Here is a 26,007-nt window from a genome sequence, read left to right on the forward strand (position 1 = left end):
ATGTGCCAGCAGCTCCCTCGGAGGGGGCTGGGGGGGCTCTGGAAAGGGGCATCCCTGCAGGGCTGCCTCCCTGTGACTTTTCAGCTGCTGCTTTGTGAGGAGCGGAGGCATCTCTTGGTGCTGGCCAAACCCCTTGTCCCAAGGCCTTTTGCACCTTTTATAATTTCTGTCTTCCCTGAGGCCGGTGCTCCCTACTCCAGGGGGAGGCAGCAGGGCTGGTAGTTATTTATGTAGTTATTTATTTTTTTTAAGGACATTCACAGGGTTTTGCTGGGCAGAAGTTGCTTTGGGGAAAAAAAAACCCTTGACTTCCCTTCTTGGCAATGGCTTTAGTGCCACATGTGACTAAGACGTCCCCCAGAAAGCTGGCGTGTGGGTGGTGGTGCTGGGCGGTTCTGGGAATCTTGGTGCAGGATTCAGCCGGGCTCCCCTTTGGGTTTCCTTTGTACTGGAGCCAGGCAGTGGCTGTGCCATGACCCAGTGCCCTGCGAGCCCCCTCCTGCATGGGGTCACCCCCTGCACCGTGCCCCTGCTTTGGTCCCATGGCCCCAGGGGATGTCCTGGCATCACCTGGCACTGCCAGGAGGCAGATTCTCTTTGGAGGTCACCAGGTCTGGGCTGGGAACTCGTCCTCCTGGCACTGCCAGGCTCTGTGACCTGGGCTGTCACAGCCGGGCTGGGCAAATCCACGGGGGTAGAATCGTGCCCAACAAGCTGCGGAGCTGCGAGCGTGGGCTGGGAGCAACACCGGGGCCCCGACTGCTGCCTCCTGGCTCCTCCCTGCACTGCAGCGCCTGCTGCACGGGGAAATTCGGGCTGGGGAAATTTGGGCTGGGGAAATTCGGGCTGGCTGCATCGCAGCCGCTGCCAGGGATGTTCCTGGGAAGGGCCAAGGCCCTCGGGGCTGTCGGTCACTGCCAGGGCATGGGGTGAGGACAGCAGGCAGGGGTCTGCACTGCCCCAGTTTTCCTCCCCCCAAAAATGTTTCCCAGGATGGGCACAGGGAGGAGAAGGGATGTCACGGAGACCACCGCAGCTCGGCCACTCGGGGCTTCCTTTGGGTTTGTTTCTGCTTTTGCGGTCACAGCCTCCGCGGCCGCAGACAGGGCACGCTGGCTCCGGGGCAGGTTTGCTGCTTCGCAGCGGCGGAAGGCGCAGCCCCGCTTTGTTTCTGTTGGATGAACTCTCCAGCGATGTTTGCTGGGGCTTAGGGCTTGAGCAAGGAGCCGTAAAAAGGGAGACTGACATCAAAAGAGGAAAGTGGACGGAGGCCAAGAGGAACGCGGCCAAGTTCTTCTTTCTGTTTCACTCTGTGCGGGAAATCCCCCAAAACCGAGGGCTCCCGTCACATCCCCACGCCACGGCCCTGCTGCCACAGGGCTGGGCAGGTGACAGGGTCCCCAAGGAGGGCACATCCTTGGCCCCCACGGCCACATCCCGGGTGTCTCTGCCGAAGGAATGAAGCAGGGTGGGGATGGAGACAGCAGCTACTTCACGGCGGTGAGATTAGCAGGCGCAAACACCACGCGGTGCTGCTCAAACCTCTTCAGGCAGCTGCCCGGTGCCAGGGGAAGGTGCAAGCCCGGCTCTGTGGCGCTCAGCCCTGCTAAACGGGGCCATCCCATGAGCCAGGGCCAGCGGTGTGCCGAGGGGTTCAGGCCACCACCAAGCCCCCCAGTGCGGCACGCACTGTGCACGCGTGTTCCCTGTGCACGCGGGAACTCTCCAGGCATCCTCACGGCCCCAGATGTGGGCTCTGCCCACGCAGGGGGCACCACAAAGTGGCTTTGGGGCTGTCCTGGGTGCAGAGTCCGTGCTTTGCATGCGGAGGGGCCGAGCAGGGGCCTGGCTGTTCCCCTGTCCTGCAGCAGGACGAGCGGTGCCCCAAGTCCCGCTGGGCTGCTCCTCTCCCCTCCACCCGATGTGCTTGAAGTTGGGAGTGAAAGCTGACGGTCACGGCACGAGGCACAGCCCCTGCCCTGCACCACACAGCCCAAATTCCCTGGGAAACCCGGCCAGGAACAGCGGGACAGGGACAGGGTTGGCTGGGCACAAACCCAGCCCTTCAGCACCACCCTGCACCGCTCAGGATGCTCGGAGGGGGTGAGAGGCCAAGGCCCTGCATTGAGCACCTGCATCTGGCCCTGGCACGCTCAGAAATCCCCGTTTCCCACCAGGAGCTAAGCACCAGGTCCCGGGGATCACCCCAGGCCACTGGGGACGGGCACGGTGGCAGCGAGGGGATGCCAGCCTCAGCCTGGGTCTGAAGCCTCGAATCGGGGCTCCGGGTGCAGGAGCTGCAGCAGCAGCTCACGGAGGGGGTGGCAGGAGCAGGGACGTTTGCAGTGGGGACAAAGCCACGATTGTTGTCCCCACATCATGGACGGGCTTCAAAGCAGCTGGCGGCTGTGGGGTGCGGAGGCTGCGGTGGAGCCGGCGAGTCGTGGCCGGGCCTCGCGCTGCGGCTGCGTGCAGCTGAGCACCGGGCAGCTGCTGGCACCTGGGGGCTGGTCCCATGCACGGAGGCTGGCAGTGCCCGTGGGGGGGATGTGGGAAGGGGCAGAGAGGTGCTGGGGCCCCACAGAGATTTTGGGCATGGCTGAACACAGCAGGGGCTCAACAGCTTAGGGTTGTACTCGGTGATCTTAGAGGTCTCTTCTACCCTAAACGATTCGATGTCTTTGCAGCATCCTGGCTGCCTCACGTGCCCGAAGCAGGAGCTGGATGCGGAGCCAGGTGCTCTTTTCTTCCCCAGATGGGTGTCTGGGACCTCTCATCAGAAGCGTGTTTGTGCAGAGGGCAGCGAGCCTGGGTTTGAGCCTGGAGGGCTCAAAAAGCTGCCTGCTCTGTGCCTTCATGCCTCCGTGTCACCAGGACTTCAAGAGGAGAGCTGGGAAAACCAAAAAACATTGGGTTAGGAGGGGCTGTTGGAGAGGCTTCCTCCCCCAGCTTGCTTTTCCTCCTGATGATCATCCTGAGATGAGCAGATCCCTGCCCAAAAAGCCAGGTGACCTCTCCTCCCTCACCCCTCGGCAGCTCAAATAGATGTTTCTGTCTCTAGATTGATGTTGCTGTTGACGAACGCAGGCGGGCACCCACCCCCTGATAAATTACTCCGTGATTTCCAAACAGAGCTGGTCTTTGCCATAGTTTCCTGCGGGGCCCCCGTGCAATCGGGCCGTGGCCGTCTCCGTCTCCGCCGCAGCGAGCGCAGGGCCCAGCGCCTGCGTTTGGCTGAGTCACGGTGTCAGGTTGCTCGCAGCATCCACCGCAAGACATTTGGGGGGAGAAGCTGCCCCAGCTCAAAAGAACAAAATGCTTCAGCCCTTCATGGCTTGGCTGCAGACGGGGACCTGCAGTACGCAGCAGCGGCAGGAGCATGGGGGACACGGAGCCTCACCGTGTTGTCACCCGGCTGCCACCGATGCCTGGGGGTCCGTTCTTCTCTCACCAAACTCCCAGCGAGGAGAACTCCAACATCCAAACATCAGCACTCATCCTCCTGCGTGTTATTTATGTGCTGGACCAACTGGGCAAACCCCAAGCCTGGCTTTCGGCAGGTGTGGGATGCTCAAGGAGGGGACAAGAGACACTGGGGTAAAAGCCTGCACCACGATTTGGGCTCTGGCAGCACCCGAAATGCCTCCTGCCACCCGTTAGTGCTGTGTCTGCTGCATTCTGCCCCAAATCATCCATCACCGAGGAGCAGGACCTGCTGCGGGCACTGTGCAGCTGTGCCTTTACACAGAAACCTCGTGTCTGGTGGTGACCCTCTCCTGCACATCGTTATACGTACGTGCATGTATAAAACAGCACTTTTATGCCATCTCCTTGTTTAGCAATTTTAATTGCTTTACAATTAATGGCCTGTAACTATCAGAAACAGACGTAAGCGCTGCTCCCTTCCGCAGGCTGCCTCCGCACGACATCAGGACGCAATTTCTGCTATTTCAGTAAGCTCCCCTCAGCCGCCCTGGCAGAAAGGCAGATATTTCTAAGCAAACATTAGCGTTTAAAAATATGCTGATTGTTTTCGGCGAGATGTATTTGCAGCGATAAATAAATGGCAGCGATTCAGCCACGCACCCCACTCGTGCACTTTTCGGTTCCGTGCAGCAGGGCGTCAACACGCCAGCCTTCCCTAACAATAGACTTCCTTTTTTTTTTTTTTTGAGCAGCTCCTCCAGTTTTGGCCCGATTTTCCTCTCTGAACAAGAGGCTGTCTGTAGTCAACTGCTGGAGCAGAGATTATCTCTCCGTTCTTTGTGCCTGAGCACTCTGGCTGGGAAGCCCCTCGGGATTACCGCGGGATCGCTCGGTAATAAAGAGCCGTATTTGTAATATTTGGTTACAAATCACATCCTAACACTCTTTAATAACTGGGCATGTTTACCATACAAACATGAAGCTTTGCTTTCATCGCCGTCTCTCCAAGATTTGTTCCAACCTATCTCTCAATCTAACCCTGTGAGGAACCTTGGAAACGGCACCAAGATCGACGCTCTTCCGTTGCGCTGCCGAAAGGAGCTGCTGCTGCTCCTTCCCCAGCTGAACACAGCGCATGGGCAACTCGGTACACAGAAAAAAATGATATATTTTCCTATAAGTTTCCTCCCCAGGCAGCAGCCGGGGTCCCCCCGGGTGCCCCCAGCCCCAGCCCTTCCTCCTGGCACCGCACAGGACCGGTGGTGGTCACTGCCCGAGCACGGCCCCAAAGGCTTCACCAGAAGATTAGCAGCGTTTGTCTCAATTTCCAAATATGTCATAAAATTTTCTTGGGTGACCAGCTGGCCAGCTTTCAGTGTTCCTTTGCTTGCCCAGTGCTTAAATCTCCTGTTCCATGATTTAGGTTTAAAACGGGTTGGGGAGGAGCGATGCCAAGCTGCTGCCGCCCCAAACAAAGAAAAGATGAGTAACCTCTGCCGAAACAGAGAGTCGTTCTTGGAGGAAGCGATGATTTTCTTTAATCAACACAGCCATGTTTTACAGTCCCAGCAATAATTCTGGTCGCAGCTTTTTCCCCATTAAGGGGAAATCAGGAGCACTGCAGCCCCTCTGTCCCCCGAGGCTGCAGGGCTCTGTGTTCCCCCCGCCTTCCCCATTTGCACGCTACGGGACCTCATTTTGCAACCTCTGAGCTGGTGCCCCCTGTTTAACGAGCCTCTGTTACCAGCCTACATTCATTCATTCATTACTTCTCAGGCTGTTCTTATGCCGTCCCCTTTCTAATAACATTGCATTCTCACCAATGCTTATTTGGGATGACTGTGGGAAGATTTTGCAACCAGATATAGGCTTGGCAAAATATTCATTATGACTGTGGCTCATCTTCCCAACCAAGAAATTGCATATTCCCCCCAGTGCTCCAAATCTGCTTCCATTTGCTGAGACAGCAACTTGACTTTTAAGTCGTTTGGCTCTTCTCAGTGGCTTGACATTTTACTGCTCAGGTTTCCTGAGGAATTTGTTGCAGACTCATACTTAATCACGCTCTGCTCGGGTGACAGCTCAAGTTCAGCAAAAAATATCGCTCGCCTTCAGGTCTGGATTCGTTTAATTTGGAAGCAGATGCTTTCCCAAAGCAACGGATTTATTTGGGTACTAATTTTAGGGCAGTGTTTGGGCTGGTTACAAGCAGCACCGTTCTGTCAGCATGTGCAGCGCGTTCCCGGCGGTTATGACAAACTGATTATTCCTCGTGCTCTCTTCCAAGGGCTCCACGGCCAAGTGAAGGAGACAATAGGCATCGGAGGCTGTTCTCAGAGAATTGCTCCGTTGACTTTCCAACTGCTTTGGGGCTGAGGCTGAGAGAAGCTGAGCGTTAAGAGAACATGGGAGGGATGCCCACATGGGACACGACTTCAAACAGAGCTCTCCCTTTCCCAAACCCTCTCTACAATGAGAGATTCATACAGCTAAAAATAAAAGGGTTTCTGCTGGCTAAAGCAAGCACCACGACGATTTCCAAGTGGTAGCGGGAGCTGAACATTGTCCTTGCTGCATCCAGTTTCGTTTGGGGGTTACATAAACCACAAGCTGTTTACCCCCTGGTGCTTTTGCTAAAATCTTTAAAAAGTGATGTAATAACAAGTACTCTAAGTACTGCTCCCCACAAAGGCTTTGCCTACCAGGAGAACAACACCAGGAGTTTCTTTCATGGGCTGTGGACATTCCTCCTTGAAAGGGATGTCCCTGAGGGCATCCCTCAGGGGTGCTAACAACGCCTTCAATGCCTCCTGTGCCTTTCACCTGGGTGCTGCCTGGCCCCACAGCTTCTCAAGTCCTTCTTGCCTTCGACTTATCTCCAATTTCAGGTTTAGTCCATCCCACCTTCAGCCTGCTGCTCACAGATCTACTCAAATAACTTCAGAACTGGGGCTGTTTGAGGCCCCCAGGGTTTCATGTTAAGCAGCAACAGTAGCACATATTTCATTACGTTGCGAAACGACCTTTTGGGGTTGTTTTTAATTTTGGAAAGAATTCTTGAGTCATTTCTAACTTTCAAGCCAATAGCTTCGTTTTCACATGGCGTCCCTGTGTTCCTAAAGGTTTGCTTGCTGGCATCTGTCGCCAAGATATTCAACTATGCTCTTAAATTAGTTAATTGCAACACAACTTGCTGATCTGTCTTGACTCTCTTCTAAGCTTTTTAGCTCATTCTCTGGGATTCATTTTTTCCCAAGCTCTCTCTGTCTGTAAGATTCTCTGTTTATTGACTAACGCTGGCACTGAGGACTTTTATTTAAAGAAGTCTTTATCACTCGTTTTTTATCTCCTGTTTCTTTATCGCTTATTTTGTGGCATTTCATGCCCACAATTTTCCCAGCTGCTGCAAACCTTCAAATAAAGTAACTCGGGGGCAGGTTAGATGAGGGGGGCCTTGGTTCCTTCAGAATTTGGTTCGTTCCCTTTCAAGGCAATCTTTGATAGAGATTCTACTTCGCAGCTAAGTGCTGCTAATAAAGATTCATTTAACTTACCAAAAACTTGGGCTATCTGGCTGCCTGGATCCTTGTCCGAACGCTCCCTGAATTTCCGATTACGTTCAACTCACAGAGGTGTTCCTAAACGTTCCTTAATTTTCTGCCTCTCAGCTGCCATGCTGTTTTCCGTGATAATTCCTCTTGACTGCAAAAATTAAACACCAAAAGAAGACTTAACTCAGCCCCCATCAACTCGCCTTTGCTGAGCCCTGATCACCCGCCTAGTCCCCGCAGGACGCGGTTTACCCCATGACCCCGAAACGCTCGGGGGCTCCCAGCCTTCTTGCTGAGCTTAACTTCTGCCAGGGCCAGGCTTTCTACAAGCTTCTGTCCTCCCTCTCCCCTCCTTCCTTTTCTGAATTTCACGGCTTGCCAAGATTTTTTTTTTTTTCATCAGATTATCGTTATTTTCCATGCTTTGTACGAACGATTTGGATTTCTGTTCCAAGCAACTGGAGTGCATCCCCCCCCCTTGCTTAAAGTCTTGCATTTTTGGAAGATGAATAAGAATTTAAATGGGAACTCTCACCCATAGTAATGAGAGCTGCTGTCATTTCCCTCAGCTCTCATTTCTTTTTACAGTGAGAGCAGAAAAATATGTGGAAAAAAATATATAGCCATTTGTGGCCTCTGAGCATGAGCTTTGGATATTGTCTGGATTTTGTTTTTTTTCCTACTGACGATGATGAAATTTCACAATCAGGTCTCCAGGTCTGTTCTGAAGTCCCGAGAGAAGAAAGAGTCTTCTAGAAACTGTGTTTACTTTGTCTCTTCCAGAAACCTTGGGTTTAACAGCAACGTAATTAAATTTTTATAGGACAGATTGGGTTTCATCCTTCCGCATTCTCAAGCAACTTTTAATTCGAGTGTCATCCTCCCTCTGTTTTATATATAATGCATGCAGCTCTCTGCTGCGGCCGTGTCACGCAGCACACTGACGTGCTTTCACTTTTCTCCTTTGGGCTAGTTTCTAGCAGTTACGCCCTCACCCCAGCCTTGTTTTTTTTTTTTTTTTTCCCTACCACAATTTTGGATGCGAGATAATTCCTCAGAGATCACCTCTCCAACCCCGGCCTCGGGGCTTCGCTGAATTTCTCTGGCTCGTATATTCCACCCTGCTTTGGCAGCCAGGGTTTGCGAGCAGATTGAGAAAAACCTCTCCAGTTGCAAGCCTGAAAAACTCGTCCCGGTGAGGCAAGGCATTTGAATGTTTCGGAAGGTCCATCTTCAGCAGCCCGCTGCTCTGCTGCTGCTGAGCTGGGCACTAATGGGACACTGCCTTTAATCCCCACAGAGGGCTTGCTTCTAGCCTGAAAAGATGTTTTTCATGCAATTTTCATGCGTGGCTCATATTTAAAACCAAAGCATCTAAATGCAAGCTACACGCCCTCTATTTGCATGTCTGGACTGATGAGTGTGCAAAATGGGACCAGCAGTGGATGAGCATCATGCACAAGGTCTGTCCGTCCCACATGTCCTTCATAGGCTTCGTGCAAATGGGCCAGCTGCCCAAATGGAAAACAAACAAGAGAAAATGCCCTGGGAATTCTTCGGGCAGCCAAAGTGCTCTCAACCATTTCCACGAACCAAGGGGAATTTCGTGGGAGTCAGGTTTCTAAAGTGGCTGTGTCGTTTCAGAAAGGGAACCTGGGCATTACTGTCGCTGGCCCGACTTCTGTCTACTCTGAAAAAAAAAATAAGAAAAGGAAAAACAAAACATTAGAGATTTAAAAGAAATATGAATTATAATGGAAGTGCTGCAACACAGGTGAGTGATGTAGGAGATGTAGGCGAAGGGCAAAGCCTTGCCAAAAACAACACGCGCGGTGCTGTCACTTCCCACGATAGCAAGGAAGTTGAAGAAGTCAAGAGAGTTCACCAAAAGTAGGGCAGGCAGCCGCGGAAAAGAGAAGAGCACCCGATGAGAGATTTGAGGGATCGGCCGCGCTTACCTCAGATAAAAGGAAAGTCAGAAATTGTGTGATGGAAGCGGAGAAAATACTGAATAGCCTGCAGAAGCTGCAGCGGGAGCAGCTTTCCATTTATTTTTTTTTTTGTTGTAGCACAAAAACAAAGGAATTAGAAAACAGCGCATTCCAACCCATTAATTTGCACATGTCCCATTACACCGGGGAACCTGTTGCCACAAGAAAGCGCGGCCACTGGCTCATTACAGCTCAGAAAGGGAGTGGACCGTTGGGTCCCAAGAAGTCTGGGCCAGTCATAATGAGTGGTGTGGGGAAGTTATTAAACCCCGTGTCCCAGAGCTTTCGGAGGCCAGCAATGAGAGCGCGGGGTGAGGTTTGATGCGAGGAGCTCACCCCTACCACGGGCTGGCAAACTGACTGCTCCTGTTTCTGCACACCTGGCACCATCAGTGACGAGGTGATGTGAAAAAAAGGGAGGTTTGGTGGCTTTTCACAATTCCTTCACTTTGTCCAAGCGATGACAGCACGTCTCTGGTAAAAGAGGCACGGCAGGCCCCCAGATCGCCGTGTCCTTCGTCTCGCCACCCCCAGCTCTGCTCCTCCCAGCCTCTAGATGAGTGCTCACAACTTCCCTGCTGCTGCTTTCTGTGCCTTATCTTGCACCTGACCGCATGAGGGAGGAAGAGAATGGTAAAATTACAACAAGCAAGGCCCTGGCCTTGAGATGCTCCTGGCTGGTGAGGGATCTGACTTGCAGAAAGCTTCGTGCAGACCTGCAGGGCCCACGAAGCTGGGCTCTTTGCAAACTTATTTTTTTCCCCAGAACTTCTTCTGTCTCATCACACAGCTTTTGTCAGTCCTGGTTACATGCTCCGTCTAGTTTGGGCTGGAAGCTCCTTGGGGCCCGGAGACCTCTCACCCCGCCTTGTCCCCCGTGTCCTGTGCTCCAGAAGCAGGAGAGGAACGGCAAAGCACAATCAAAGTCACCAGGAGGAATTCGTGAGCGGCACGGCAAGGAAGAAAACGTCCGTGGCTTCACCAGGGAGAGCTGCACACTGTGGAGAATGTGCTTAAAATCCCCTCGCTCCCCCACTTAGGAGTTTGGGGAGAATAATTTTATTGAAAGGCAAATCCTTTAATCTCCAGACATAAATCAACAGAATGGCAGAACTACTTAGGACAGAGCATATCATATAGGGCATGTTCTGTATGTCTTTTCCCTTTAAACAACCACGGGCCCTCCAGCTGTTAACCTATTTAGAAAAGGTAACTCAAGGCTACACACAGCCTCCTGAGGACATTTCCGTTCTGTCATTGCAGCACAAACTCAATTTTTCTGCTTCAGGAGAGGTGGGCACGGGTTACAGGGGCCCAGGCTAGAGAGGGGAGCAGCCCGATGCTAAAAGCCCCCTCTGGTGCAGAGGAGCAGGACTAAGTCCCCAGAAGGCTGCCCGGTGCTTTTTGCAGGGTAAAGCTCTGCTTAAAGAACTCTGCAAGTCTCAGCTCCTGCATCACAACAAGCCCACATCCCCTGATGTTTGCAGGTTCTCCTCGTCCAGCATGGAAAACCAGGCACCATGTGGGGGGAGCAGGGAGCACCTCATGCCCTGGGACACCCCCAGTAGGGCTGGGATGCCGGCTGCACTTTCTGCTGGTGCTCCCAGGACTGCAGAGCCCCAGCAGTGGTTCTTACCCAGCACCGTGCTGCAGCCATCCTCCTCCTCCTCCTCCTCCTCCTCCTCCTCTTCCTCCTCCTCCTCTGTGACCCCGCACACTGGGGACGGTGACAGATAGAGCCCAGATCAGGAGACCACGGGGTGTGCCAGCTGCAAGGCAAATCTCATGACCGGTCGGAGAGACTCGGCAGGTCGCTGGGGCGGCAGGGATCCCCGGCCAAAATTCCATGCCTTCCATTATGCTGGAGTCAGCCACGCTGAGCAAACAGCCCTGTCTGGCCGGCGACTATCTGCCGGTGACCCACAAATGCTTTTGTTGTCGCCGGAGCAGCGTCCTGCCTAGCTCTGAGTACTTAGCTTCTCATTGCATCCTGATTCACGATAGGGAAGTGGATGTGAAACGAAGACTGCGGCATGGGAGTGAAAGTTACAGGCTGGTTTTGTAAGAGGATTCAAATGCTCCAAGGTGCTTTGAGGCATTCACTTTGAAAAGCACACAAACACCTCCTTTTCCTGGAAATGAGAGACTGTTGGTGCTGCTCTAAGTGTTGCACTAATTGACTGCTCCACTCAAGCACTTTATAGCTCAAGTCCAACTTTTTTTTTTTTTAATTATTATTTTATATAAGTTCAGGTTCACTACTTCCTAACTGCCACTCTGCCTAGCGTTCATTTTTGGAAATGACCCCTCCGAAGGCTCTGCTGCCTGTTTGAGATGAGTGAGAGATGAGAGGAATGACAGCGAACCCCTCAGCAGCAAGCAGCTCTGAGAGCAGCATCCCTGCGGAGCCAGGACAAGCCCCAGCAGCCTGCCTCGCAAGCACTGCTCCTGTCAGGCATTCACCTTCGGCTATCTTGTCATTTGCTTTGAGGAGTGAATGACAAACCCTTGAAAAATGGGCAAGAAAGCTCTACAGTTCTTTCTCTCCAAGACTTTTGCTGTCAGTACCCCAGACTCAGCAGAGCCAAACCCTGCCACATTACCAGGCATCCTTAATTTGCCCTGGCTCCCATCAAAGTGGAGATGAATGCGCATTTGCTAGAAATGAGCTCTCACTTTCCAGCTCTCAGTGCTCCCCAGTGACTCAGGAGATACGAGTCAGGCTTACACGTAGAACAGCCCAGCTTCTGGCCCGCTCCACCTGCCCTGCTGGGCAGGACTGACTCTTTGGGGTGATGAGCTGGTCCCCTTCCCTTTCCCCCATCCACTTTTACTGTCTGGCTTGATGAAAGGGCTGAGCTATTGCCTACTAAGCTTTTCTCCCTGCCTCCCTCACAAAAATAAAATCATCTCCCTCCCTCCTGCAAGGACAGATGCACTTGCAGCACCTTGTAGATGTTGGCCAGCCTGCCAAGAGGAAAGTGGTTCTTGCTGCCCTCTCTTTCAGGCCACATGCAGCTGAGAAAGGACTCTTCAGTCTGGAGAGGCAGCTGGAAAAGCAAGTGGCGAAGTAGGTTATATTCTTTTGAGGCATAAACAAAGATAAATGAAATGCTCTGAAGTTTTGCATAGGGGAGGCACATGGAAAAGCAACAAATCAAGTCTGTCCTTAAGTTGCTCCCAGAAAGAACAAAACAGACTTTAGATTTTAAGCAAAAACAGGGAGGATTCTTGTTAAATAGTGCCCCACAAACTTGCACTGAACCTGGGTAGGTTAATAAAATAGCCATCAGTTTTCTGGGCAGGCTAGGCTTGTAAGTGCAGTACCAACTACGAGAACACATCAGTCAATTTTTCACCCTGAAACAAGCCCATCTGGGATTTCATCCTGCCTTTACATTGATGGTTTTTGAAGTTACAGGGATTTATCTGTGCAGAGGAGAGATGTAGCTTGTATTATATTATCGCTCTTCCTTCTGGTCAGGAACAAGTTATTCTGCTCTTCAGATGTAAGCTGAGCTGTCAAACACTCTTCCATCCTGCTTCCAAAGCCAACCATAAAAGTATGACCGGCTTCAGCTGAAGCAAGACAGGATCTAAGGAAATCAGGAAGCCCAATTCTCAGCGTAAGGAGAAGCTATAGGACAAAAAACAAAGCAGCTTAAAGTGTCCAAGGAGCATGTCATGCAGAACAAAGAAGCTGTAGATGGGGATGAGGCAAGCAGAAGAATCTGATCTCAGCTAGTGATGCATATGAAAGAGTAGTGATGGCAGAGAGCTGTCTGGACAGTGGTGCTACATGCCATAGAAACAGATTTAATTTGTCCCCTTAGGAGGAGAAAAAGCAGTGCTTTGGGGCTGATGGTAGCCCAGTTTACAAACGGACATTTCCCACATTCCATGAGCAGTGAAATAGGGATGTTTGGATTAGGGTGGGCAGTGGCCTGCTGTACCATATAGTTTGGAACGGACACACCTATCATTAACAAAAGCAAAGGGCTGCCACCTGCCCTGATTTATGATGGTTAGGTGTGCTTGGCTGGGAACAGGGTGTTATCAAAGCTGTCGCTTGACCCAGTAAAGTCTGGGAACTTCTGTCTCCTTAAAACACCGATGGTCTGTCTCCAATGTGACCAGTGTGCATTGAAGTCTAGGCTTTGAATTCTGACATTTTCTTTTTGGGGAATAAATCCAGGGCTTGGTGAGCAACCAGAAGTTCTTTTTAGAGCCAAAAGCAGTCAGCCCAGTGGTCAGGTGTACTCCCTAGCATGGCACTGATGTGACCCACTACGTTTTGTTGTGTTACAGAGTCTGCTCCAAGGCATGGGAATTATTGTTCTGCACCAGAATGAGGGTCTAGCCTACCTCTGACAGCACCTAGCAGAAAGGCTGGAGAGAACCGAGGTGGATTTACCAAGGAGGAGAGAGGGACCTTTAAGCCTATGTTGATCTGAAGTCCTGGATAGGCTGGGACAGCCCTGAAATTCAAACCGTCACCTGGTCCTCCCAAAGCAAGCTATTAAGAAGCTATTTTATCACAGAGCGTAAAAATAGCACATGGTGCAAGCAGTTGTTATATATATGCCTTTCATCAGGACATGGGATTTCCCCCTATCTTGCCCTTGCAAGCAGGGCCCTGGGAAGCACCCAGTTCTCAAATTTGGCAGGAGGGGGGGCGGGCAGAAGCTGCAACCTTACCTGCACACGGATGGGGTGTGCCCCTTCCCACAGCCTGATGCAGAGGGTGTTCCCTCCCGCAAGTGACCCGACCTAGGCGACACACCTATTTTGGGTTCAATTTAGTCACCAGACTTTGATTTTCCTATCTAGCAGGCCAGTGTGTTGCATACTCCCATGAGATTTAGTAGCTCCCCCCGGTTAGATGAGTGACACACACACACCCCTGGGGCACATGCACAAATTTTGCTGCCAGCAGACAGGGACAACCTCCCCTCCCTCCAGGATGAACTCGCATCATAGTTTGCAGTGGTTTAAGGCACGAAGCATGAGCCTGAGCATTCCTCCTGCGCGGCTGTTGTCACCGTACCAAGATTTAATGGTCTCACCTTTCACTTATCTGCTTCCTATGAAGTTTCAGCCGTGTGCGCTACAGCTACGCCTGCTGTAAAAAGCCTGGTCTTTCATCACTTTCCATCCTGCTATCTGTACGTTTCATCACTACAACTTGTTCTTCCGTCTTTCTCCTGTCCTGCAGGCAAAGACAGACACATTTCAGGACCAGAAGGGCCATGGTAGATTCTAAGCAAAAGCAGCAGTGATGTCTGTCATTCAGACACTTGGGTGGGTGGGTGAATGCCCCACCTGCCCTGGACGTTACGTTTTGGAGCAGGAACCTCCTTCCAGCTGCTTCCCCACCTCAGTCTCCATGTCCATCATACACATTTGTGCTCCCAGGACATCCTCTCCCCGGCCCAATGTGGCTCCTTCCCACTTCCATGGGATCTCCTTCATCTTTGTTCAGCCTTCATCCACCCTCAGACTTCTCTGTCTGTCGGCAACCTCCTTGGTCCCCAAAGGTGTGAGGAGAAAGCCCTGACACCACGAAGCACGAGGTGCCCCTCGTCACTGTGTTTCAGCACTGCACATAGGGGTTGCTCGTCCCTGCTCACCTCCCCTCACTGCTTCCCCTCAGCTGCCATCGCCCTTCACAGCTTCTCCTCAGCCATCGCCCTCCAGCCTCTGGCTTTGCCTCAGCCATGTCCCCTCTGAGGTGTCCCCTCAGCCCCCTGTCCCCCTAGCCATGTCCCTCAGCCATGTCCCCTCAGATGTGTGTCCCTCAACCATGTCCCCTCAGCTCCCTGTCCCCCCAGCCATGTCCCTCAGCCATGTCCTTCATCCATGTCCCCTCAGCCCCCTGTCCCCTCAGCCGTGTCCTCTCAGATGTGTGTCCCTCAGCCATGTCCCCTCATCCCCCTGTCCCCTCAGCCATGCCCTTCATCCATGTCCCTCATCCACATCTCCTCAGCTCCCTGTCCCCTCAGCCATGTCCCCTCAGCCCTATCCTCTCATCCATGTCCCCTCAGCCCTCTCCCTCAGCCCTCATCCCCTCAGCCCCCTGTCCCCTTAGCCATGTCCTTCATCCACGTCCCTCATCCATGTCCCCTAACCCCCCTGTCCCCTCAGCCGTGTCCCTCAACCACATCCCCTCAGCCCCCTGTCCCCCCAGCTCCATCCTCTCAGCCCTGTCCCTCAGCCACGTCCCCTAATCCCCCTGTCCCCTCAGCTCCCTGTCCCCTCAGCTGTGTCCCCTCAGCCCTATCCCCTCAGCTACATCCTCTCAGCCCTGTCCCTCAGCTATGTCCCCTAATCCCCCTGTCCCCTCAGCCCCATCCTCTCATCCATGTCCCCTCAGCCATGTCCCCTCAGCCCTGTCCTTCAGCCCTCGTCCCCTCAGCCCCCTGTCCCCTTAGCCATGTCCTTCATCCACATCCCTCATCCATGTCCCCTAACCCCCCTGTCCCCTCAGCCATGTCCCATGTCCCCTCAGCCGTGTCCCTCAACCACATCCCCTCAGCCCCCTGTCCCCCCAGCCCCATCCTCTCAGCCCTGTCCCTCAGCCATGTCCCCTAATCCCCCTGTCCCCTTAACCATGTCCCTCAGCCACATCCCCTCATCTCCCTGTCCCCTCATCCCCATCCTCTCTGCCCTGTCCCTCAGCCATGTCCCCTCAGCCCCCTGCCCCCTTGCCTTCTGCCCCACATCCCTTCCCCTCAGGCTCTCCCAATCATCCCCAGCTCCCCAAAACCCATCTCTGCTGCGCTTCTCCTTCCCTATAGCCCCTTCTCCTTCCCCTTAGCCCCTTCTCTTTTCCTATAACCCCTTCTCTTTTCCTATAGCCCCCTCCCCTCAACCCCCTCCCCTCAGCCCCCGCCCCGCCCCGCCATGGCCCCTCCGCGCCGCCCCCTCCCCCCCCCGCCCTGTCACTGCGGCACCGCCTCAGCCCCGCCCGCCTTTTTTTTGTCCCGCCCTCCCGCCGCCCGCGCTCGCTCCGATTGGCTGGCGGCGGGCGGCGGCGCCACGCGATTGGCTGAGCGGCTGAGGGCCCGCCCAGGGCGGGCGCCAGCAGGGGAGGGCGCTCGGCGTGAGGCCAGCGGCGGCTCCGCTCCCTCCTCCTCCTCCTCCTCCTCCCCGGCCGGGCCCGCAGGGGACAGCGACCCTCGCCAGGCGGCTCCGAGCCGGCCGCAGCCCCCCCCCCGAGGGTAAGGGTGGAGGGTGGGGGGCTCACGGAGCCCCCGCTGAGGGGTGGGAGGCCGGGGGGGGGGCCCGACCGTGAGGGGCGGTGGCGGTGAGGGGGGGGGGGGGCGCTCGCTGAGGCGGCGGGGCCTTGTGAGGGGGGGGGTGGGGGGTGGGAAGGGGCTGAGGGGGCTTGGGGGGGCTGGGGGAGGTCTCTGAGTGCTGAGGGGGGGTCTCTGAGGGCTGTGGGGGGAGTTTCTGAGGGCTGTGGGGGGGTCTCTGAGGGCTGGGGGGGGTCTTTGGGGGTTAAGGGGGCCTCTCTGAGGGCTGTGGGGGGGTCTCTGAGGGTTGAGGGGGGTCTCTGAGGGCTTAGGGGGGTCTCTGAGGGGTGCCCGCCCGGCCCCGGCCCGCAGCCGCTCCCTGCGCCCCCCCCCGGTACCGAGCGGCGGGCGTGGGCCGGCCCCGGCCTTTCTGAGGGGGCTGGGGGGGGGTTTAGGGGGGGTGCGGGCGCCGCCTTTGTCCCCTCAGGGGAGGCCCTGGGGCGGGCAGCCCGGCGTGGGGCGGCTCCTGGGGGGGTTCTGGGGTTCCTGGGGGCTCCTCGGGCTTCCCACCCCCCCCCCACAGAGGGCCGAGCAGGGCGGGGGGGGCTGTGGGTGCTCCCTGCTGAGAGAACCCCCCCCCGGCCCCCAACTCTGCCACGGTGGGTGTGAAATTCACGGTCTGCAAGCATATTAAGCCTGGCTCTTAATATAAATATATATACGATAAAATCCTTCCTAGGTGTTTGATAAGTCCTGGTTGCTTCCTCTTTTCTTTCTGTCCGCTGATCCCTATTTTACAAATAACTTTTAAAAAATAAGGTAAACGGGTCGTCTTCTTCTTTTGAAGCCGGACTTTCTATATTTAACGAACTGCGTTCTTCCCAGCTTGCAGCTCCAGCAGTGCATCCGAAAGGCTCCTTGAATAGTATAATGGACATCCAAGCACGTTTCTAATGTTTCAGCCTGTGGGCTAGCAAGCCCTGCGCGGTGCCTCCCTCCGCAGGGCGCTCTGTCTGACGCTGCCGTAGCTGTGTTTTGCAAACTGAAAGGACAGGCCTGCCTGCGCTGGAGTTCTCCAACTGTAAAACTTATTTCCTCTTTGTTAGGCCTTAATTATTCCATCTGGTAGTGTGCGTCCTACTGGCATTATAGAATGTTCTGCTGTAACTCGATTAACTTTCTCTTTGAGGAAGATAAGAAATAATTCAACAATATTCAAGGCTGTAACATCGTTATGATGAAGCAGTTTTGCCCAGCCAAGTAGCCACTTAGGCAGGGAGAAAGGGGGAGGCTTACGAGAACTGATGAGGCTTCTGACTCTCCTTTTAGTCGTGTTTCGGAGGATTCAGGGCTTCTTGCCCTCCTCGGATCAGATGAGGTGGACTGTTCAATTTTGAAAATAGCTTAATTGACTTTCTGTTGCAGTGGCAGCAATGTGCTCGGTTTTCTTTGTGAAATAATGACACCTTAGCGAGAAATAATTAGCCCAAAGGGAGAGTAGTTGATGCTTGTGAATGCAATTCACTCTCAGGCTGAAGGACACAGATATTATTAAATCTGTTTTGTGTGTCTCTACAGAAGTGACACCAGGGAAAGATCAAATAATACAAAGAGGTGTCAGTGACTTGCAGATTGTGGCACTGGAAGCTCAGCCAGAGCCCGATGTTGCTATTGGCACAGCTCTGTGGGCGCCCAGTGAGCCCTCGGATGATGATGGGGAGGATCCAGCCCCTCGCCTGTGTGCTTATGGCAGGGGACACTCGCTAAGCAATTAATATCTAGCTTTATCAGGTAGTTTCTTAAAAGCTAACGACTCTGTCAGTCGGTTTACGTGCTGCTGGCCCGTGATCCTCGGGCTGGCTCTGAGAAGCGTTGAGCGCCGCAGCTTAGCGCTGGGAATCGCAGGACCTCCCCGTGCGGGTTATCTGGGCAACTTGTTGGAGCACATCTCCAATTTGTCTGTGGGAAGCTTTGAAGGTTACGAGCGGTGCAGTGCTGCAGGCCAGGGCCTTGCTTCAGTCCTTGCCTTCTGCTCTGTCCGAGTGGGTTGTGGGCATCGTAGAGAGCAGAGGAGAGAGACTGGGAGGTGAATAATGGCAGGGCGAGCTCCCATAAGCTGCTGACAGCAGCGTGGATGACTTCTGGTATCTGCATATGCCGTGCCTCGTGGTGCTGGGAAGTCTCACGTAAAGGTGGCAACGCCGCCTCTCAGGTACTTGGTTCAGGGTGCTCCTTCATTTAACTTCTAAGGATGCTTGCCAGTGAAGTTTAGGTTTTAAATACCAAAGTGAACTTGTCCTATCGCGGCATTAAACGCCCTCCACCACCCACCTGCCCCTCAACAGCGTGAGCACAAGACAACCCGGTCAGCAGAAACACCATGAAAATGGGAACAACTTTGTTTTTCAAAGGAGCAGTAGGTAAGGCTGCACGGGGGTTGGGCTAGGACTTGATTTCCATTCTTAAGCTTGTTCTATGAAGTCTGATGAATACTCAGTTTAAACAAATAAATTACATATCCCTCCAGAGTTAGTAGAAAGGGCTGACTCAGCCTTAATTTTAGTGAATGGAGCAGTAATTATAATTGAGGTCCCAACCCCTGTTGTGTTTTAGTGGTTGCCTCTCTTCCCTAGAAATAAATGAATCTGAGCCATTAAAACAAATTTGAGTTCTTGTAGAGTTCAGGGCCAGTTTGTATGTACCACCTGGTGCTTTTCTTGTTCTTGTGTGCTATTCTTCAGCTCACCTGCTGTTTAATAAACTCTCTATTCATTATCTTCAGCTAATAACTGCTCCCTAAATTGCATTTGTCTCCACATACACTGATGTGCAGACTTCCAAATTCTGATCTATGCCAAACTTATGACTAAGGGAAACCACTGGTCAGACAGGGTATGAATCTGTGAAGATGAATTCGAGCTACTTGCAATTCAAATGAAAGTGGTGGTTACTTAAAAGACAAATAGAGTGTAGTTGTACCTTGGTCTAGTCCAAAAAATCCCAAATAATTTATCTTGCCAGTCTCGATGTAGATTGAAGATAAAATCCATGTCTCCTCCTCGGAAACTTAAGAGCTCAAGGCATGTTACTCATCATGTTGTTGCCAGTCTGATTGCAGACAGCGAAAATATATTTTGTGTGTGTGCTTCTGGAGTTTGAAAGGCAAACTGGAAGAAGCTGGTATTGCTCTGAAAGGCAGAGTTATTTCCTGTAGCTTCATGTTTATGCTTCCTGCCCCAACTAAAATAGATGAATCTCTTGCTTAGTCAAATGCCCGTGTGTATGGCTTCCTCATGTCTTAACAGTGCTATCAAACTCATTTTCTGTTTTGTATCTCCTCGGAGGCAGGTTAGGTCATACTCAAATGTAGATCAGAGAAATGCCAGGCTCTGTGATTACAGCCTGCAGAGCGGTGGCAGAGCAGCCTGAGCCTGAGCCATCATCGCTGCTGTCCCCTGCTGCAGAGTTCATCTCCCGGAGGGAAGGGTAAATGTACTTTGGATCAGATCCTCGAGGGGGTGGCATAAAAGCCAGGCTGCCAAAGTACAGCCCGTGTGAACTGGGTGTGCAGGTAGGCTCGTCCAGCTCGCCCTCCTGTCCCTAGCCGTGAACTTCTGCAGCCTCCCACATCTCAGAAGCCAATTTCATGACTTGGTATTTTGCACATGTAAAAGAATTTCTCGTGGGACGGAAAGGTCAGCGAAATCAGTTGCTGTGGATGTTATGCAGATTTTTAACTTGGTAACAATACAAGCACAATGCTTCTGGCTCACACTGCTGCTCTGTCTTGTTCACAGGGAGGCTCCTTAATACAGCTTGAAACTATAAATGTTCCAAATTATTTCAGAGTGGAATTCTAAACCCAAAGGACTATGGACAGACACCAGTGTGATACTGGAGCAGTGTTTAAGCTCTAAGAAGAAAATAATAAAAAAAAATCAGAGTGTCAAGGATTTATTTGGGAACAGCCCTGCCCTCCCCAACAAGTTTAGTCTTAGACTTGTGTGACAGCGCCCGGGATGCTTGTATTGTCCAAACGGGTGCTGATAGCAGCCTGTCTGCAGTTGCTGCTCTGCAAAACACAGCAGGCACGTGGTGCTGGGAGGTGGATGTGGTGCTGGGAGGTGGAGGTCTGCTGCCGAGCTGCAGGGGGATGTGTGTGTGAGGGGTAGTGTGCGTGGTGAAGCTCCAAAGTGCGTGTCCTTCCCTTGGAACTGCTGCCAGGTGGGAGGCTGGTGGGTTACTTGTCTGAGGGAACAGGGAGGGAAGGGTCTGACTTCTTCCCTGCCTACCCAACTGTTAGAAAAGCATTTTTCTTGTTTTTTGTTTTTTTTTTTTCCATCCTTGTCTGGCTCCTCTTGGAGTTTTTCCTCATATTGGCTGCCACTGAATTAGGAGCTCTCGTAAGAGGTAGCAAGATGCTAACTCCAAGGGAAAGCTAGCTGTGTCCTTGTGACTTGGACGAAACTAGCAAGCAAAAATCAGTTTTAGCTGCATAATTGAGGCCTGTTCGTGCAACGCTGCAGGCCTCGTACCAGATTGTGTGTGAAGGTGAGACTTCCAGCCTCGCGGTGTGGTGACCTGCTTGTGTGGAGAGACCTCGGCACAAACAGGGCCGGAGTCTGTGCAGCCTACCCCAGATGACTGCGTTGGCACGGGGGAAGATTTGCTATGTGGGAGGAATTAAGGCTAAGTATTAGGTGCATCCCTGCACCCTGGGTGACGTGCCACACGTGGTGTAGCTGGAGATTACCCTGGGCTGAGCAGTTCCCTCATGCAGTTCTGGCTATCAGGCTACTCCTGTGCAGCTGCAGGAAGCTTCCAGGAGAAGTATGCAGTTAATCACATCCATTAGCATGATTGAAATCCTGATTAGGCTGTGTCACCAACTCCGATTCTCCGCCCACACTCTGCCCCTTTTGTCTGGAGTCTTGGAGAGAGACGGGGAACAATGCAGGACGAAACCCAAGCTGAAATCCCTCCGGTCACTCTGGGCATCCTTGTGACAGGTAACCTTAGTAAGCCGTACAGCTGCTGGCTGCTCAGTCATAAAATCAGCCTCTGGTAGATAGAGGATCCCCCACAACGCTGCCAGGAATCCAGCTCGACGTGAAGGAGGCTTGTCCTGCTCGTCAGTCGAGTGCTCGCAGCTTGCAAATGTTTGGTACCGGCTGAGCGCTGACACGTTGCCATAACGCCTCCGTCCCCGCTGGGTGCTGGGGCGGCGCCTCCCTCCTGCTGGCTCTGCCCCATCCTACGTGGGGCAGCAGGGGCACGCAGGGATGGGGTTGTGCAGCCTTCGACCGAAATTAAGGCTCGGGGGGCTGCGTGCGGAGTCCTTGTAAGCCATTCAGCCTGGCTAGAGCTGAAACACGCCAAAAAAAAAAGAGGTCATTTTGTGAGCTCCGTTGTGCAGAAACTCCCTGCTTAAAACGTTAGTTGTTGGGACGATACTGTACACACTGGAGCTGTTTCTTTTTGAAAAAGCAAGCTTCTCTCAGAGCATTAGGTCATCCGTTTCCACCGCATTCCGCCTGGGAGTGAGTCATTGTTCCTTTGGTGAAATTGCATTGGAGCTACATCATCCTGGAAAGCTGCTCTTCAGCCCAATTCAGGGTGTTGACACTCGCTTTAAACAAAGTAAAAACTATGGGAGCTTCAATCAGATGGATTTCAAAGTGTGTTTACACGCTCCCGTTAGGGCTCCTGAAGCCCTGCAGTGTGGGATCGGTTCAGACCCAGCGGGACCCCCTGCCCATGGGGTTCTGAGCCCCCTGCCCTACGTGCGGCTGAGCTGGAGTTTGTGACATGCTTAACATGCTCCTGGGGGAAGCAGGCGTGTGCTCTCGCTTCTTGTCACTCTCATTGTCCCTTCCCTTCCCCCAGCCTGCCACTTGTGTGCTCGCTGCGGGAGGTCTGTCTGTAGCTCCGTGCTGTTTGTCCCTCCAGCGGCGTGCTGCCGGGGTTTGTTCCCCTATTGCGGTGTCTGTTCTGTAGGGGGACTGCTCTGAGGCTGCAGCTTTTTGTCGTGCTCTCTGTGGCACTGTAACTGCGCGTGCTGTAAAGTGGGTTACGGTCAGGTGGGATTTCTCGGACTATTTTTAGGAGGCACATAGTACAGTAAAGGGGAGGCTGAAGGAACTGGCTGAGAAGGGGATGCGGGCAGGCTGCGGAAAGTTCGTGGAGAAACGCTGCCAGTGGTGTGGCTGCGAGCTGTGCGGAGGTAAGGCCTGGGGAGGAGTGGGGTGAAGCATCCAAAAACACGAATATGTTCTGTTGGAGAGCCTACAGAAAGCATTTGTGTGTGTGACTGATTGTTAGCGCTGCTTAGAGCAGCTCTGGGTGCTCCCCTCCTGCCTGTAACGTCGTTGCTGTCTGTGCTGCAGCTCGTCTGGGTGGGGTGAGATGTCAGAACAAGTGCACGGATCTGGAGTTGGGGTTGTTGCCGCTGCTGGGGATTTTTCCTCTCATCCATTTCCGGGCCTCTTCCTGATTCACCTTGGGTGTTCTCCTTCTGTCAGTCTTCTGACTGCAGCAGCTGTTTCTCTACTGCAGTTGTGCTGGGTGTGGTGCTCGTTTTTAACATGCTCCTGCATCTCTCTGCACCGGTCTTAAGGAATCTCAGAGCAGGCGTTCTGCTGCCCATGGGTACCTCATTAATCACAGAATTGCAGGGCTTGGAAGGGACCCCCAGAGCTCATCGCGTCCAACCCCCCTGCCAAAGCAGGTTCCCTAGAGCAGGCTGCCCAGGTGGGCATCTGGATGGGCCTTGAATATCTCCGAGATACTCAAGAAGGAGACCCCACAACCTCCCCGGGCAGCCTGTTCCAGTGCCCCGTCACCCTCACTGTGAAGTTCGTCTGCATATTTTACTACTTAAGAGTAAAAGTAACTGGAGACATCAAAACTGGAGGAGCGGAGACAAAAATCCCCCAGCCAGCTGCAGCAGCGGCTTCGAATTGGATGCTGCCGACATAAGAGGTAAAGAATGAGACAAAGAACTGAGTCACAGGCTTTTCCTTCCCTCCGACTGCTGTGGTGGCAGCAGATGGTTTCTTGTTTTGGTCATGAAATGAAAGCAGTTAGAAAAAGGGTTCTAGATGTTGAGAGAGATGACTTGGACTTCTAACTTAGCAGGAGCCGTGGATTTTAAGGTGATTCATATATGCAGTGGTAACTTAAATGTATTCAAGGATGAAAGTCACGAGATGAGTTGTTGGTGCACAGCTTCAGGAGCGTTACTTGGCTAATAAAAGGAAAACTTGAGCATGTATGAAGTTATCCCTGAGAAGGCAGAGAGAAACCTCAGAAGAGCAAGGTGGGATGTGAAAGGAAACCCTTAAAACGACTCTAGGGCCCTGGAGGAGATGTTGGGTCAGCGGTGCAGGTGGTACTTGCAGCCCGTGCCCCTGCTGGGGCTGCAGGATGGTTCCAGAAGCTTCCAGCAGGATGGGGTGACAGGACGTTGTCACCTTGTGTCCAAGGCTGGTGGCCCTTAGGTGGCCGGGGGGTGACACATCCTAATGTGTCTCGGGGGAGTGCTGGGACACCGCGGTGGAGCTCTGCGTGGGGTGTGCTGGGTGGCTCAGCTGCGAACGGGTTACATAAAACAGAGCTTATATATAACGCAGCCCACGTCATCTTCAGCATTGCTTTTCTCAGGATATCTTCATGCTTAAAGCACATGCATTGCTTTTTCTCAGACTGTGCTTCCACCCATTGAAGCATGTGAAAGATGAGAATTAATGGGTATATCTCTCCTCTTCTGAGGAGTGGATTTTTTTTTAAACTGGTCTTTAGAGTAAAACATACTTTTTTTTTGTTTGTTTTTGTTGTGCATTGGGATTTGGACAGAGCACGTAGGGCAATAGGATCAAGTGTCACATTGGGGATTACATATTTGTCCCAGGGTGACCCTCTTAGTGGCTCGCATTGGTGTAATTGGTGAATGGCTGCCTGGATTTATAGGGATGTATATCTGCATTAGCACTGCCTTGATGTAACCCAGGCTTATTTGCTTTTGGTCCAACCTACTTTCAGCTTGGGAATTCTCTTTTAAGGAGAGATTCTGTAACTTGCCTGAAACTGACATTTGCAGGCTTAATTCCCACTTAAATATAATGGTGGTTTTACTACCAATAACGATTATTTATCTGAATACAGTGTATGGCGTTGCCTGGCTGCTGCAAGCCAAATGTGTCCAGTAAGCTGTACGCTGATTTGAGAACCGTGGCATTAGTGCAGGAGATGGCAATGATGGTTTTAAAATAATTGGTCAGCTGTTCTCTTGCTTGCATCAGTGATCTTGTTCTTATTCTTAAAACTATGACTCTTTAACTCATGATATTAATATTATCTTGGTGTACTACGTTCTTTTACTGGCAGCTTCTGGGAGATTTCCTTCTCCAATAAAAAACGTGAACCCCATGAAGGTGGGAAGCGATTCCAAGCTGAGGTTTCCAACTCGCCGAGTGGCTGGTACTGCACAAAGGCCTTGGGATGGGCACAGCCCTGTGTGTGTCTGCAGAAAGCTCCAGGGGCTTCCTCCGTGTCTGACTTGGTCCCTCGCTGGAGAGGGACCTTCCCAGGGTTTGTGTTTGCTCAGTCCACTGCTCCGTGATTTGGGTGTGCTCTGTTTGCTGGCGTTGTGCTGGAACCACACTCAGGTAGGGGGCTCTACAGGGGGTTAGTGCACGGCTGGGGTGGTGCTAGCCGGGAGCAGCTGAATTTGTGGGCTGGCAGGAGCTGGCCGAATTGTGCAGTAAATCTCCTTACACGTTTGATGAAAGCCTTCAGTTTTAAAGCACCGATCTGGGGCTCTGCTGAACCCCCATGAGCTGTGTCTGTGCTCAGGGGTACTCGGCTGCTCCTTCTTCCATCTGCGCCCATGCCAGCCCGACTCACTCCTGGCCCATGCTGCTCTTTTTCCCCTTTACCTACCTTTCTTGCCCACCAAAGCCCGTCCGTGGGCCATCTGAGCTCATTGCGTGTGGGGTGCTTTTATTTTTGCTTCGAAGACCTTTCAGGAAGGCTGTTTGAGGGTTGATCGGAGGACGTAATTTAATACAGCACTGCTAAAAACCTTAACTCCGGCTGGCATCAGCTGATCCGTGTCTTTTTTAAACGCGCTGCAGGCGTCTCTAATATTTTTCCCCTGGGGGACCGACTTCCTGCGATAAAATGAGATTTCCTTTTAAAGTAGAGGTCCCTGGTTATATAATGAGAGTAGGAAATGGTCCAAAAGTGACGCTGGGAGGATAGAGGAGTTATTTTGGTAATTGACTGTCAGGAAAGAGAATAGAAAGTTATGCTCGGGAGCGCACCAGTAACTTGCATGCTCTTTGGGAAGTGAGAGGAAAACATTTGAGGAGCTCAGTGAGGGAGTGCCTGGCTTGGAGCGGAGGCAGGGGGTTAAGTTATTAAGGGTGAAGCTGTACGGTGTGTCTAGGGCTCTTAAGCTAGGTCTTGCCAAACTGCCTGTAATCTCCTTGAAGAGGCTGCTGTGATTTGTCAGAGTAACGTGGCTTTGAGCTTGAGTCTCTAGGAGAGCCGTGGCAGCTTCTGCTTTTTTGACTCGAAGGCCTGAGTGCAGGGTATTTCTGAGCTATTGTGTGCTTGGGGGGCAGTTCCCTGCCCCCAGGTAGTGTCAGAACGAGGGGGGCTCCATCCTTCCACCCACATTTTGTTCCCAGAGCCCCCTGGCAGTGCTGGAAGCAGCTTTTCCTGGCCAGGCCTGGGACAGCAGCAGCTCGCTGCCTCGCCCAGCGCTCCCCTCCCAAACCCAAATCCATCTGCTACACACAG

At 52.7% G+C, this 26,007-nt stretch overlaps 1 protein-coding gene and 1 long non-coding RNA gene across 14 annotated transcripts in view; one reads left to right on the forward strand and one right to left on the reverse strand.

The window, feature by feature from the left end:
* Positions 1–3,843: 3,843 nt before the first annotated feature.
* On the reverse strand, positions 3,844–15,591 carry LOC137851968 (uncharacterized). 2 transcript variants are annotated; one of them, XR_011093591.1, is made up of 4 exons: positions 14,291–15,591; positions 14,035–14,177; positions 8,006–8,667; positions 3,844–7,128 (listed from the first exon to the last, which is right to left on the reverse strand). It is a non-coding gene; the product is annotated as an uncharacterized lncRNA (long non-coding RNA). The 2 variants fall into 2 exon arrangements; XR_011093592.1 differs by having other exon boundaries at positions 3,844–5,804; positions 6,981–8,667.
* Positions 15,592–16,031: 440 nt separating this feature from the next.
* MAP4 (microtubule associated protein 4) overlaps positions 16,032–26,007 on the forward strand; it is a 139,131-nt gene continuing 129,155 nt past the window's right edge. For 9 of the 12 annotated variants that reach the window (XM_068673130.1, XM_068673137.1, XM_068673141.1 and 6 more), the window contains exon 1: positions 16,033–16,188. The gene's annotated coding sequence lies outside the window, so the exon portion shown is untranslated. Of the gene's footprint in view, positions 16,189–21,137; positions 21,213–26,007 lie in introns of those variants that run through there. The other 3 variants (XM_068673140.1, XM_068673142.1, XM_068673131.1) reach the window with 3 other exon arrangements.

Source organism: Anas acuta, chromosome 2 (assembly GCF_963932015.1).
Source record: "Anas acuta chromosome 2, bAnaAcu1.1, whole genome shotgun sequence".
Classification (NCBI taxonomy): Eukaryota; Metazoa; Chordata; class Aves; order Anseriformes; family Anatidae; genus Anas; species Anas acuta.